Source organism: Chiloscyllium plagiosum, unplaced genomic scaffold (assembly GCF_037043375.1).
Source record: "Chiloscyllium plagiosum isolate Xiang-an unplaced genomic scaffold, Cpla_swu_hap1 HiC_scaffold_30, whole genome shotgun sequence".
Taxonomy (NCBI): domain Eukaryota; kingdom Metazoa; phylum Chordata; class Chondrichthyes; order Orectolobiformes; family Hemiscylliidae; genus Chiloscyllium; species Chiloscyllium plagiosum.
This window is the reverse complement of record NW_028270168.1, coordinates 20,298,981-20,312,969: the sequence shown is the minus strand read 5'-3', so window position 1 is coordinate 20,312,969 and position 13,989 is coordinate 20,298,981. Positions and strand designations below refer to the sequence as shown.

The following is a 13,989-nucleotide window of genomic DNA, read 5'->3' as shown; positions in this document are numbered from 1 at the left end:
TGAAATAAATTTTAAAAGTCTGGAATTAAAAGTGAGCCTAATATAACAACTATTGATATTCATTAACAAAAGAGCTCCTCACTAATACCCCTCAGGGATAGAAATCTGCTATTGTTACCTGATCTGGCCTATATGTGACTCCAAACCCATTGCTGTATGTTTGACTTTTAACCCCTCTTGGAATTAGGGATGGGGAATAATTGCTGGTTTAGCCAGCAATGCCCATATTCCATTTAAAAAACAGGCTCTCAACTGGGTAGCGGTAGGTCGTTCAGGGTCGGGGAATAGCAACTTGCGCTGACTGAGAGCTGTAGTTCAATCAGAGACAGGCAGTTGTATGTTGCTTGACTGCACCATTGGAGAAGTGGGCTGCCAGTTGTAATCCAAAGGCCAAGAATTGCCAAGTGATCCAGACCACAGATGGTAGGAGGTCAGGTTGCATGGGGTTGTGAATGATAGGATTGGCAGCCAGGGTGGGGGGTGGGGGGGGATTGAACATCTCTCTGTCAGGCAGTGAGTGTCCCCCACCCATTTAATCCACCTCATACAGTCCACCTCGACATAGTTTTGTCTTTTGGCCTTCCATGTGGTGACTCCCCTGCTCATTCACTAGATCGATGCCCATCAGTGTTGGATTGTGGTCTTTAAGTTCATCGATCATTTAAGGGCCTCGGTTAGCAGTGGGAGATGAAGACCAGGAGCCTCCCTCCATGGACTCAGTCAGGTAGAGGGGGAAAGTACTGCTTCCATCAGCCTTCTGTCTGACTAAATAGCCGAACACCAAACCTGCCTCAGGTGAAGGCACTAAAATCTATCACAGAGTAGATGGATCAAAATTTTGGAGAGTCTTTCTGACTCTGAGAACTATTAAAATAATAGTATCTGGATACAAAAGCCCTACCCCCATTTCCCAAGAGATCCTATTTTTGCTGCTTGGAAAAGAGGGTAATAAAAGAGAGAGAAAGAGGGGGAGATGGAACAGGAGAGAACCCTAATCTCAGAAAGGCCACTTGAACTCACTGCTAAGTTCAAAAAGATGCTATTTGACCCAGTTAGAAGTGCCTTAACCCATAGTGTGGGAGTTATAAATTAATAGAGAAGACATATTCGCTCTTGAAGGGTAGATAAAATTTATTTAATTATCATGATCTGAAGTTTTTAAAATCTCCTGCTTTTTAAGCCATAAAAAGAAAACTGGCCGTAGCTATCAGTGATTGATTAAGAAAACACTTCTACTTTGATTGACAGATCAGCTGGCGTAGCATCTGTTTGAACACTTTCAGTAGATGTTTTTGTTGATATTTCCCCAAGAGGTATTCATTCGGAATGTTGGCTGTCATTCAAAAGTGATAGTTATCTCAGCAGGTGACTCTGGGTTCAAAATTTGATAGACAATTTAAAGCAGTTATTGATGGATTAGCGGCATGAACAGAAGTTTACTTTAATAAGGGATTAACCACTTGAGGAGATTGCATAGCTTTGACTGGTTCATTAATGGGAGTTTTTCACTATCACATCTATATAGTCAGAGCTGTTTTGGATTCTTAGAAGTTTATCTTATCTCCATGTGACTACTGAAGTCTCTGGTGAATATGGGTTGAGTGGGTGTGGAATTGACATGGTGGATATGACAGGTCAGGGGAGAATATAAGTTGCCGTGTAAGATATAAGGGCCCATTTGGTTGGGGTGACTAGAGGCAGTGAAAAGGGTGTAAGGAGTGAGGGCAAGATGCCTTACATCTTCTCTAAAAACTAGGGTGAAGTTTCAAAGGATCGAGACAAGCCTTTGAACCTGCCTGCCAGTCTCCTGGTGCAAGGCCAAAGGGAGAGGTAATGGGTTAAATAAAGTATCAAAAAGATGTGTCTCAGAGGATGGGTGAATGGCACTCTAGCAATTGTCTGAACACAAAGTAATTAAAAAAAAAGAAATTATAGGAAAAAACACAAAATTATTAAAATTAAATACAGGAAACAAAATGGAGTCAAGATTATAATCTAAAATTGTTGAATTTAGGTCCAGAAGATGTAAAATGCACAGTTGAAAGATACAGAGCTGATCCTTGTGCTGCAAACATATATGATTCTTAGAGAACTTGACAGGGTAGATGCGTAAAGGTTGTCTTCCCTTGTGGAAGAGTCCAGGACCAGGGGGCATAATCTCAGAATAAGGCATTGCTCATTTAAATCAGAAATGAGAAGGAATCTGTTCTCTCAGAGGGTAATGAAGCTACAGAATTCTTTACCACAGAGGGCAGTCAAGACTGGAGCATAAGTGTATTTAAGGCTAAAACAAACAGATTTCAATCAGTAAGGAAATCAAGAGTTATTAGGAAATCCAGCAAAGTGGAGTTGAGGATTATCAGATCATCCATGATCTCATTGAATGACAGAGCAGCCTTGATGGGTTGCACCTATGTCTTATGGTCTTGCTTTGACCTTCATTGCAACTCTGTGATAAGGGGAGGACAGAAATTTCAGCATGGGTGAAGGTAGCAGATCGTTGGAGGACACCAGAGGTAATGAAATGGAAGCTGAAAGAGAAGCCTTTGCAAGTACTCTCCAAGTTACAGTTGGATCGATTGTCAACTGTGACATGTGTCACTTGTATCTGTCATTTAAATAGTTCACACTCCCAAGAATCATACCTTTCCTCTTTCCTGTTTGCAACTGAACATTTCAAAACTGTGATGATCAATTTTCTTTATAGAAGAGTTTGAAGCTTATGGAAAGAAGGTGGGGAGATGGATTTGATGTAAGCACTTAAGTGAATAATGAAACAGGTTTGAGGGGCCGAATGGTCTACTCGTGTTCCTTTGTGGTTCCAAAAGCTTTTACTGTTAGTCTTGATCATTGCTGCAAATTTCTTTCCATTTTTGATTTTTTTTGTATCCTGTTGTTCCCTTATATCATGTGTAGAATAGAATGTATGAGAAGAAAAACTGAATTTGGAGAATGAGTCATCAAGTTGAATGCAGAGAGAGGGATTTGAGATGAGCTGGACAGTCATGAATATAGCTTTGTAGGTGACCATATGGTGATAACTTATTTTAGAAGGGCATTGTGCCAGATCCAGTCAGTAGCTTTAAATTTATCTCAGGCAATTATGAATGATTCATCTAAGTGTCTTGGAGCTGAATCCAAAAGGAAGAAGATCTCTACTGTAATGAAAAGCAAACTGGCAACCAAAGATTGAGCCAGAAACTTCAAGTTGACGGACTTCAGAAAGTAGCAGTCTTTGAGTTGGTCGGGTGACAAAGGTGCACTTTCTGAAGAGATTCAAAAAATGTAATGAAACACTTAAAGAGAAGCAAAGGTGGTTCAGGATGAGACTAAGAGACAAAAGGGAGGAAAGAGGAAAGGATGAAAGGAAGAAATGAAGAGAAGATGGAAGGAATTTTTAAATTATACGCTCATGAGATGCAGGCGTTGCTGACTGGGCTAGCATTCCTTGCCTGTCCTTAGTTGTCCTTGAGAAGGTGATGATGAGCTGCTTTCTTTAACCATTGCTGTCCATGTGCTGTAGGCAGACTCACAGTGTCATTAGGGAGGGAATAAAAAAGGACAGAAGGAAACAAGGACAGAAAGAATTACTTAATGAATTGCATTTATAAAGCATCTTTAGGAATCTTACTTGACAGTCAATGAAATAATTTTGAAGTGCTTTCAGTGTTGTAATATAGGAAGAGATGGCACAGTTGAATTTATACCCATATTTCTCAAAAATATTGAAAGGAATAGGAGAACCAGCTGAATGATTTTGGTGAAACTAATGGAATATAATGAAACAATGGAGAAAAATCCTTTATTTCGATCAGTAAGATTAGAATCGAAGGAACAATAATGAATCAAATCAGTCACCTGTCAAATTTGGAAAGGTTTGGCATCACTGTTTGTTGATTTACAGTGTGTTGACCATTGCTTAATGAAGAGTACTCTTACCTGAGTCAGGTTAGTGTGGACTCAAAGCCCACTTCAGAAATTTAAGCAAAAAATCTAACTGATGCAGGACAGTACTGTGGATATCCTGTTGGAGGTGTCATCTTCCAGATGAGTTGTTAAGCTGTGACCCCCCCCCCCCCATCTGCCATTTAAGGTGGACATAAAAGATCTTTGGCACAGCATTGAAAAAGAGCATCTGAGTTTGCCCTGATTTCCTGACCATCATTGATCCTTAAACTAACATTCCTGAAACAATTGATCTGCTCATTCGCACATTACAGTTTGTGGGAGCTTGTTTGTCTCATTTCCTGCTTTGCGTTCGTGATCACATTTCACTGTTTTGTATAAGTCAATTGGTGTGATGGGATGTTCTGAGATTTTTAAAGGCTTTGTATAAATATAAATTATTTTCTCACTTCATTTCATTCCTTACTCTACTTAGCTTCAGTGCTGTTATGGTACTTAGCCATTTATTTTGATTTTGGGATAGTGTAGGAGGACGAGCTGAGAATAGTTCACAGGTCGGCGCAACATTGAGGGCCGAAAGGCCTGTTCTGCGCTGTATTGTTCTATGTTCTATGTTCTACAAAACAGCACCTTTGCGGTTCAACCTTCTACTTCTTCTGTAGTCAGGTGTATATAATAGCAAGCTGCTACATTTAAGAAAAGAAAACAAGTTTCTTTTAATAGGATTAACTTATTCTTATGAATACTGTTTATTACATATTAAAACTTTCTACTACTAAGACATCATTTTCTTCTACTGGGTTAAGCAGGGGCATTAATTGCAGTGAACAGTACAGTGGATTATTCATAATCGTGTAATGAAAAATTGATATGGAATATCTGCTATCCAGCCCTGAGCAATTAGTAATTATGGTAACCTTGCCTTTTTCTTCTTTTTCTGATTCTTTGTGTGAAAGTCTTATTATTGTCAATCTTAATGACTGGCATTTTTGACAAATTTAATTTATGCTGATTAATGACACAAGCTTCCCAATTTGCTTTGAGCTATGTTGGCTTTGTATGTATATGTGTGTATATTTGTGTATATTTATTTTTATGTATGCATGTGTGTACGTGTTTATGAACAAGCCATCATCTATGATGCAAAGAGCTTTGGGGTGTCATGAATATTAATTCATGGAATAGTTGGAAAGCTATTAACATTCAAAGGGTTGATGCCCACACTCACAGTGAGGTGAATTTCTGTGTTATCGGAGACGGTATCAGAACTTTCAAAGTTACTTTGACGTGGGTGTGATTTGGGAATTTAGATGTTTACTCTTTTTAATGTTTATAGTTTTACAAATTTTAAATCTTCCTTCTCTCCATTTCCCCAGTGCTTTTTCCACTTCCAAATTGCCAGCTGTTCGTTGATGTCTTTTCCAAGTAGCCTTTCTGCTCTTGCGAGTCTGAAGAGTTTGTCAGCAGAATATTTGACTGTCTAAGACATCATAACTAATCTTGAGCCCACCGTTGTCCTGAGGTAGATTTTCCACTCAGTTTCATTAATAATTTTGGAGCAATGTGAGCAGAATCAGTCAAACCTGAGTGACTTGGATCAGGGCACTTCAAACAAGATTATGAATCATGCTCAAAAGCTACTTACGTTTGTGTTTCCCACACTCTTTGATGTTGGTTTGAGATTCGATTTGCTGTATCAGATTTGCCCACAAAATTCACCAGAAGCCCAATCCAAAATTCTGAAATTTCACTGATTCAGAAAGTCTCTTCAAATCATGCTCATTTTCACAGGCATGAGTAGCCAAAGTTAAAAGAATGCTACCATGTCAAAAACCATGTACAGTCAGTGGTGCATTGATAGCACTTGGTATTGAGCTCAAAGCAAGCTGTCCACAATAAAACAGAAGTCTCTGGTGCGCCTTTCCTGACACTAGTCTAAATCTGACATCAAGTTAATGTAAATTCTTGGCATGCAAGAGCAATGATGTCAGCAAGCAGATAAGCAATCATATTGAAGTTTTCTCACAGACGGCATATCAGGAGGTTACTGATTATTGTTCGGCCTTTAATATCATCTTGCAGAGTGCAAAATAAGTGATTAAGAGGTGCACATGATTAAGTTTGAAGCAAAGTAATGTTAAAAGCATGTTTGAATCATTATTTTTATGCATGTATATTATGTATATTCTGTTTTGTCAGAATGGAGAAATAGAGCACTCCACAAATATAAAATTAGTTTTCTAGGGTTATTTGCCAGGAGTTGTTCAGCACTTAGCAAGCTATTAAAAATTCACTTTAGCTCACTCATCAAAGTGTAACTTTCCAAGGACTTTTACAATAAGCCTATTAGTATAAGTAGGGAAGCTATCACCAGTTCACTAATTTCTAATTGATTTAATTCTGTGGGGGCTTCATTTACGCAACTTATCAAGAAGAGTAGAATAATTGGGAACAACTTCTGGACTTCTGTGCTTAAAAGCATCAGACACTAGAGGTTGTTGTCAATTTCAGAGGATGCTGACAGCTTCATTGTCATTACTATCACAAAATCAGGTCATTTTAATTTACTAAGTCACTGACTAGTGTACACCAACTATTAAATGGATCTGAATAGATTTTTGGCATCAATTCATAGAACATAGAACATAGAACAATACAGCACAGAACAGGTCCTTCGGCCCATGATGTTGTGCCGAACATTTGTCCTAGCTTAGGCACCCATCCATGTACCTATCCAATTGCCGCTTAAAGGTCGCCAATGATTCTGACTCTACCACTCCCACAGGCAGCGCATTCCATGCCCCCACCACTCTCTGGGTAAAGAACCTACCCCTGACATCCCCCCTATACCTTCCACCCTTCACCTTAAATTTATGTCCCCTAGTAACACTCTGTTGTACCCGGGGAAAAAGTTTCTGACTGTCTATCTATTCCTCTGATCATCTTATAAACCTCTATCAAGTCACCCCTCAACCTTCGCCGTTCCAATGAGAAAAGGCCTAGCACACTCAACCTATCCTCGTACGACCTATTCTCCATTCCAGGCAACATCCTGGTAAATCTTCTCTGCACCCTCTCCAAAGCTTCCACATCTTTCCTAAAGTGAGGCGACCAGAACTGCACACAGTACTCCACATGTGGCCTAACCAAGGTCCTGTACAGCTGCAACATCACTTCACGACTCTTGAATTCAATCCCTCTGCTAATGAACGCTAATACACCATAGGCCTTCTTACAAGCTCTAGCCACCTGAGTGGCAACTTTCAAAGATCTATGAACATAGACCCCAAGATCCCTCTGTTCCTCCACCTTACTAAGAACCCTACCATTAACCCTGTATTCCGCATTCTTATTTGTCCTTCCAAAGTGGACAACCTCACACTTGGCAGGGTTGAACTCCATCTGCCACTCCTCAGCCCAGCTCTGCATCATATCTAAGTCTCTTTGCAGCCGACAACAGACCTCCTCACTATCCACAGCTCCACCAATCTTCGTATCATCTGCAAATTTACTGACCCACCCTTCGACTCCCTCTTCCAAGTCATTAATAAAAATTACAAACAGCAGAGGACCCAGAACTGATCCCTGTGGAACTCCACTTGTAACTGGGCTCCAGGCTGAATATTTACCATCTACCACCACTCACTGACTTTGACCGGTTAGCCAGTTTTCTATCCAACTGGCCAGATTTCCCTCTATCCCATGCCTCCTGACTTTCCGCATAAGCCTACCATGGGGAACCTTATCAAATGCCTTACTAAAAATCCATGTATACTACATCCACTGCTCTACCCTCATCCACATGCTTGGTCACCTCCTCAAAGAATTCAATAAGACTTGTAAGGCAAGACCTACCCTTCACAAATCCGTGCTGGCTGTCCCTAATCAAGCAGTGTCTTTCCAGATACTCATAAATCCTATCCCTCAGTACCCTTTCCATTACTTTGCCTACCACCGAAGTAAGACTAACTGGCCTGTAATTCCCGGGGTTATCCCTATTCCCTTTTTTGAACAGGGGCACCATATTCCCCACTCTCCAGTCCCCTGGTACCACCCCCGTTGACAGTGAAGACGAAAAGATCATTGCCAATGGCTCTGCAATTTCCTCTCTTGCTTCCCACATAATCCTAAGATATATCCCATCAGCCCCGGGGGACTTGTCTATCCTCAAGTTGTTCAAAATGCCCAACACATCTTCCTTCCTAACAAGTATCTCTTCTAGCTTACCAGTCCGTTTCACACCCTCCTCTTCAACAATACGGTCCCTCTCATTTGTAAATACTGAAGAAAAGTACTCATTCAAGACCTCTCCTATCTCTTCCAACTCAGTACACAGTCTCCCACTACTGTCCTTGATCGGACCTACCCTCGTTCTCGTCATTCTCATGTTTCTCACATATGCATAAAATGCCTTTGGGTTATCCTTGATCCTATCCGCCAAAGATTTTTCATGCCCTCTCTTAGCTCTCCTAATCCCTTTCTTCAGCTCCCTTCTGGCAATCCTGTATCCCTCCAATGCTCTGTCTGAACCTTGTTTCCTCAACCTTATGTAAGCCCCCTTCTTCGTCTTTACAAGACATTCAACCTCCCTCGTCAACCAAGGTTCCCTCACACGACCATCTCTTTCCTGCCTGACAGGGACATACATATCAAGGACACATCATATCTGTTCCTTGAAAAAGTTCCACATTTCCATGACATCCTTCCCCGACAGCCTATGCTCCCAACTTATGCTCCTCAGATCCTGTCTTACAGCATCGTATTTACCCTTCCCCCAATTGTAAAACCTACCCTGTTGCACGCACCTATCTCTCTCCATAACCAAGGTGAAAGTCACAGAATTGTGGTCACCATCACCAAAATGTTTACCCACTAACAAGCCCATCACTTGTCCTGGTTCGTTACCAAGTACCAAATCCGATATGGCCTCCCCTCTGGTCGGACAATCTACATACTGAGTTAGAAAAGCTTCCTGGACATACTGCACAAACACCGCCCCATCCAATCTACTTGATCTAAAGAGCTTCCAATCAATATTTGGGAAGTTGAAATCGCCCATGACTACTACCCTGTGGCTTCTGCACCTTTCCAAAATCTGTTTCCCAATCTGTTTCTCCACATCTCTGCTGCTATTGGGGGGCCTATAGTAAGCACCCAACAAGGTGACTGCTCCTTTCCTATTTCTGACTTCAGCCCATACTACCTCCAAAGGGAGATCCCCCTCAAGCTGCCTCTCTGCAGCTGTTGTACCATTTCTAATTAGCAACACCACCCCCCCCCTCCTTTTTTACCACCCTCCCTAATCTTACTGAAACATTTGTAACCAGGAACCTCCAACAACCATTCCTGTCCCTCTTCTATCCACGGTTCCGTGATGGCCACAACATCATAGTGCCAGGTACAGATCCACGGCTTAAGTTCACCCACCTTATTTCTGATACTCCTTCCGTTGAAGTATACACACTTGAACCCATCTCTGTGTCCACAAGTACTCCCTGTCAGTGCTACCTTCTCCACAGCCTCCCTACATTCTTGGACATCCTGACAAACAGCTAGCCTACTTGCTGGACTACAAGTCCGGATCCCATCCCCCTGCCAAATTAGTTTAAACCCCCCCCGAAGAGTGCTAGCAAACCTACCTCCCAGGATATTGGTGCCCTTCTGGTTCAGGTGCAACCCGTCCTGCTTGTACAGGTCCCACCTTCCCCAGAATGCAGTCCAATTGTCCAAATACCTGAAGCCCTCCCTCCTACACCATCCTTGCAGCCACGTGTTCAACTGCACTCTCTCCCTATTCCTTGCCTCACTGTCACGTGGCACCGGCAACAACCCAGAGATGACGACTCTGTCCGTCCTAGCTTTTAGCTTCCAGCCTAACTCCCTGAGCTCCTGAATAACCGCCCCAACCCTCTTCCTACCTATGTCGTTGGTGCCAACATGCACCACGACTTCTGGCTGCACACCCTCCCCCTTAAGGATTTGCCAATGTCCACAGAACCGCCTGTCCGTCCCTCTAACTATAGAGTCTCCTATAACTAGCGCTCTCCTCCTTTCCCTTCTGAGCCTCAGAGCCGGACCTTGTGCCAGAGACCCGGTCACTGCAGCTTACCCCTGCTAGGCCTTCCCCCCCAACAGTATCCAAAGTGGTATACTTATTGTTGAGGGGAATGACCACAGGGGATCCCTGCACTGCCTGCTTCCTCCCCTTCCCACCTCTAACTGTTACCCAGCTACCTCTGTTCTCTGACATAACTATGTCCCTGTAGCTTCTATCTATCACCCTCTCAGCCTCTCAATTCAGTCATCTCAAATCAGTTTATGCACTGATGGAGGGCTGGATACTTAGTATGAATGCATATTTTTGTGATGAACCCTTTTTCAGCTGCATTAATAAAACTGTACTGTGGTTACCAGTTTGAATACATCATGGGATACTGTTTCATGGAGAGAAAAAGAGACCATTGTATTCTATTATGCTGCCTAATTGCCCTCGTTCAAGGAATGTTTTACAAATGTTTTACACATGGAATCATAGAGTCATAGAGATGTATGATCTTGTTTAATCAGAAACTTAACACTGCAATATAACCAGTGCAGTTGCAGATGGATATTAGGCACAAATTCTCGATTGTATTCAATCTGAAACTCCACTTCCATTTCCTCATTATACTAGTACGCTGTCTGGGAGATGCGCTATTCTGGCTATGTAACATTTTTTCTGTGGACCTGCCTGGGAGAAGCACAAAAGTATAAACTCTAGGATGTCAACAAAACAGAGAGAGAGGATAAGATTAACAAGAGGCAGTGGTTACATTGGAACCTGGGATTTAAGATTAGGAGTCGGCCATTCCTTCAATCCTGCTCCACCATTCATTAACATCATGGTTGAGTGAGGAAAAACTTTGGTTTAAAGTCCTGCACTTTGCCTGAGGAAGTAGTGGGGGCCGAGGTGGTGGTGGGCAGTGGTGCAGAAGCGATACCACTTTCCAGCTTCAAACTTCTAAGAATAAAGCAAAGGTAGGAAATGGTGAACATGAATAATTGAGGTAGAAGCCCTTAAGTTGTGCTGCTGTCATCTACTGATTGCTGTCAGATATAACTGTTGGTGAATTTTAACCTTGCTTAATATTATGGTTGAGATGTGTTGTTCTTGCTATGCAGGTATGAAGCAGTCATTGGATATTGGCTCTCAGTATTGATTAGTCATGCACACATACATCTTGAATCTAATGGAGACTGCACCACATTACAAAGACATCTACCAGCAGGTAAGACACTTGAAAGGAGATCTCCTCTTTTAATGCTATATTGTTACAGTAAATCAATGGTACTTTTGCTTATTTTGAATCTGGAGGCAACAGTTTGGAGTTTAAAGTGTTGTTAAAATCAAGCATAAAAATAAACTGCAACACAGTCACAGGTTTGGGCATCACATGTTGAACAGGTCAAAGGTTAGATAAAGGAAGAATCTACATGATCGATGTTTGAAGGTAATTGCAAAATACATTAACAATGTCCTGAAGGATAGGGTAGGCATGGTTGATTCCACACCATCCTATCAATTCACCCTCTCTTATTGATCCTGTCAATGATCTACCAACATGCTCATGCATCAAGCAAACAAAGATGTATACAAATGTCTAATTACTAATGCAGCCACCCTACATCAAATTCTAACCCTAACAACAACTTGCATTTGCATAGTGCCTTTAGCGTGGTGAATCATCTCCCAGACACTGGTGGAGGAGACCTGTGTGCAATATTAACACCAGTTGGGCCAAATGGTCTATCTGTAGATCCTAGGGGTAAGATCTTTCAGCTTCTTACCCTGCCACCAAACCTGTCAGCAACCATGGTTATTTAAAGCTCTTTGGGATATTGTTTGGAGACAAGACATCCACACACCCCCCCCCCCCCCCCCCCCCACAACCTCAATCCCCAACCACCTGAATCCTGAATGGCCGATAACCCTGGAAGCTCGACAGCGGCCAGCAGGTGTCCTATGGAGGAAAGAGTTGGCCCTACAGCCTACAAAAGGTAGGCCTAAGGTAATTTTAGAAAAACATCGTCACAAATGTAGGGCAAACCCTTTATAGATTTGGTGAGACTGCCTTCCCTGATCAAGGAGGAGAAAATGAGGAATGCAGATGCTGGAAATCAGAGTCAAAAAGTGTGGTGCTGGAAAAGCACAGCTGGTCAGGCAGCATCCAAGCCTGCTCCTTGGATGCTGCCTGACTGGCTGTGCGCTTCCAGCACCACACTCTTCCCTGATCAAGGCCCCTGCTTAGATTAAAAAGAAATTTCTTCCTGCACTGCCACTGGGACGCCACCTACATTCAGTTATTGGCCTCCCTCGATGGGAGGTATGATGTGGAGGAGCTGGTGTTGGACTGGGTTAGACAAAGTTAAAAATCACGCAACACCAGGTTATAGTCCAACAGGTTTATTTGGAAGCACTAGCTTTCAAATGCTGCTCCTTCATCAGGTACCAGATGGGCAGGCTGTTAACCCATAATTGCCAAAATGTCAGCATATGTCTTTATATATTAGAATTAGGCTCCTGCTTCATTTGAGCAAGATGCTTGTCCACTCCCTTATGAATAGTTGATAAAATTCCCCAGCACTGCGATACGGGACATGGTTCTGCCATGGTTCCCCTGATTTTACCAGGAGATTCCCCCCCCCCACCTTGTTCCCACCTCTGTGTGAACAAATAATATTCTCTCCTATGTGATTTCTATTTCAAAATTTCTATAACAAAATTTGTTACTGAGCCACAGAAAGAGACATTTGGGTAAGACAGCTGAAAAAAGAGTCTTAATGGAAACGTGTGAGAAGGGTAGAGAGGAGGAGAGGTTTTGGGAAAGAGTTCCAGAGCTCAAAACCCAAGCAGCTGAAAGCACAGCTGGTGATGATGGACCATGGAAAATCAGGCCTATTAAGACCTTGTGGAGCACAAAGATTTCAGGGAGTTGTAGGACAGGGAGACATTACAAAGGTGGGCCTGAAGGTTAATGGTGAGGAATACAATGATGACAATTTCAAAATCAAAGCATTGCTGGATTAACAGTGAATTGACATCTCCCTGAACCAGTTAAACTTGCTCTACCCTGCACACAGCTGTTATTGTAGCCACCATCTGAATCCCCTTTCTGGCTCTTTGTCCTGGCAATATTTGATTGAGGACAGAGCTAAGAGAACATGCCATTACCTTAATGTTCTGATCAGTGATTTGTTGCCCAGCCTCTACAAGCAGTATAGTACTAGGTATGCCAGCTGCATGTATTGATAGAGTGTGTCTAATGGCATTAATAGCTAGCCAGAAAATGTTTCCTCTTCCTTTCTTTCTATGTCCTTCTTTATATATCTCCATATCTCTTTTCTCTCTTTAGATTTATGTCCATAAATCTTTCTATTTATTGATGTGGAGAATTAAGGAGTTGATAAAATGTTGCAGGAGATGAAGTCAGTGCAGTTCATAAGCACAAGCTGTGTTTCTTTTTTTAACTTCTGTGCCTTCTAGTAGCTTGCTAGTGTGTGTAAATGTGATTAAATATCCATTCCAGAAGATATTTCTGAGGCCAAGGGTGACGCAGGCTGAATATGACTGAGAATGTTTTGAAGCCAATTGAGTTGTTCTTTTTTGGAATTGTGTATAAATAATCTTATTTGCTGCACTTGATCTCTGAGTTTACAGAGATTGAGGGGGAGAAACGTCAAGAGACTTAGTGAGACGTTGGTGTTTGAATCTCTGTCGCTTAGTGCTTTTAAAGACATGTTTCTGATTTTGACTCCAAATATGGCATTTGTATAACAACTTTCATCTGCATGTTTGTTATGAAGAGGTTTTGACTTGAACAATTTCTGACAGTGTCCCAGTTTAGTCACTTTTTCGAACACTCATTTTTTCTATTTTCATCATCATATAATGCTTCCTGAACCATGTTTTGTTTCCTATGTTCCACATTGATTAAAGACATTTTCTTTGTATGTCTCATTTGGTCTGCCTCTTATTTCTATATGTCTTCCTCTTTCTGCTTTTATCTCTCTTGATTTGTTTCAGTCTGATTTTTCTCTATTTCT

The 13,989-nt window shown here is 41.8% G+C and overlaps 1 long non-coding RNA gene across 4 annotated transcripts in view; it reads left to right on the top strand.

Annotated features, from left to right (window-relative positions):
- Positions 1–13,989, top strand: part of LOC122563594 (uncharacterized) — a 110,194-nt gene that overhangs the window by 56,113 nt on the left and 40,092 nt on the right. For all 4 annotated transcript variants that reach the window (XR_006315662.2, XR_006315663.2, XR_015752207.1 and 1 more), the window contains exons 3-4: positions 5,283–5,428; positions 11,068–11,174. This is a non-coding gene — a long non-coding RNA (uncharacterized LOC122563594). The remainder of the gene's footprint in view (positions 1–5,282; positions 5,429–11,067; positions 11,175–13,989) is intronic.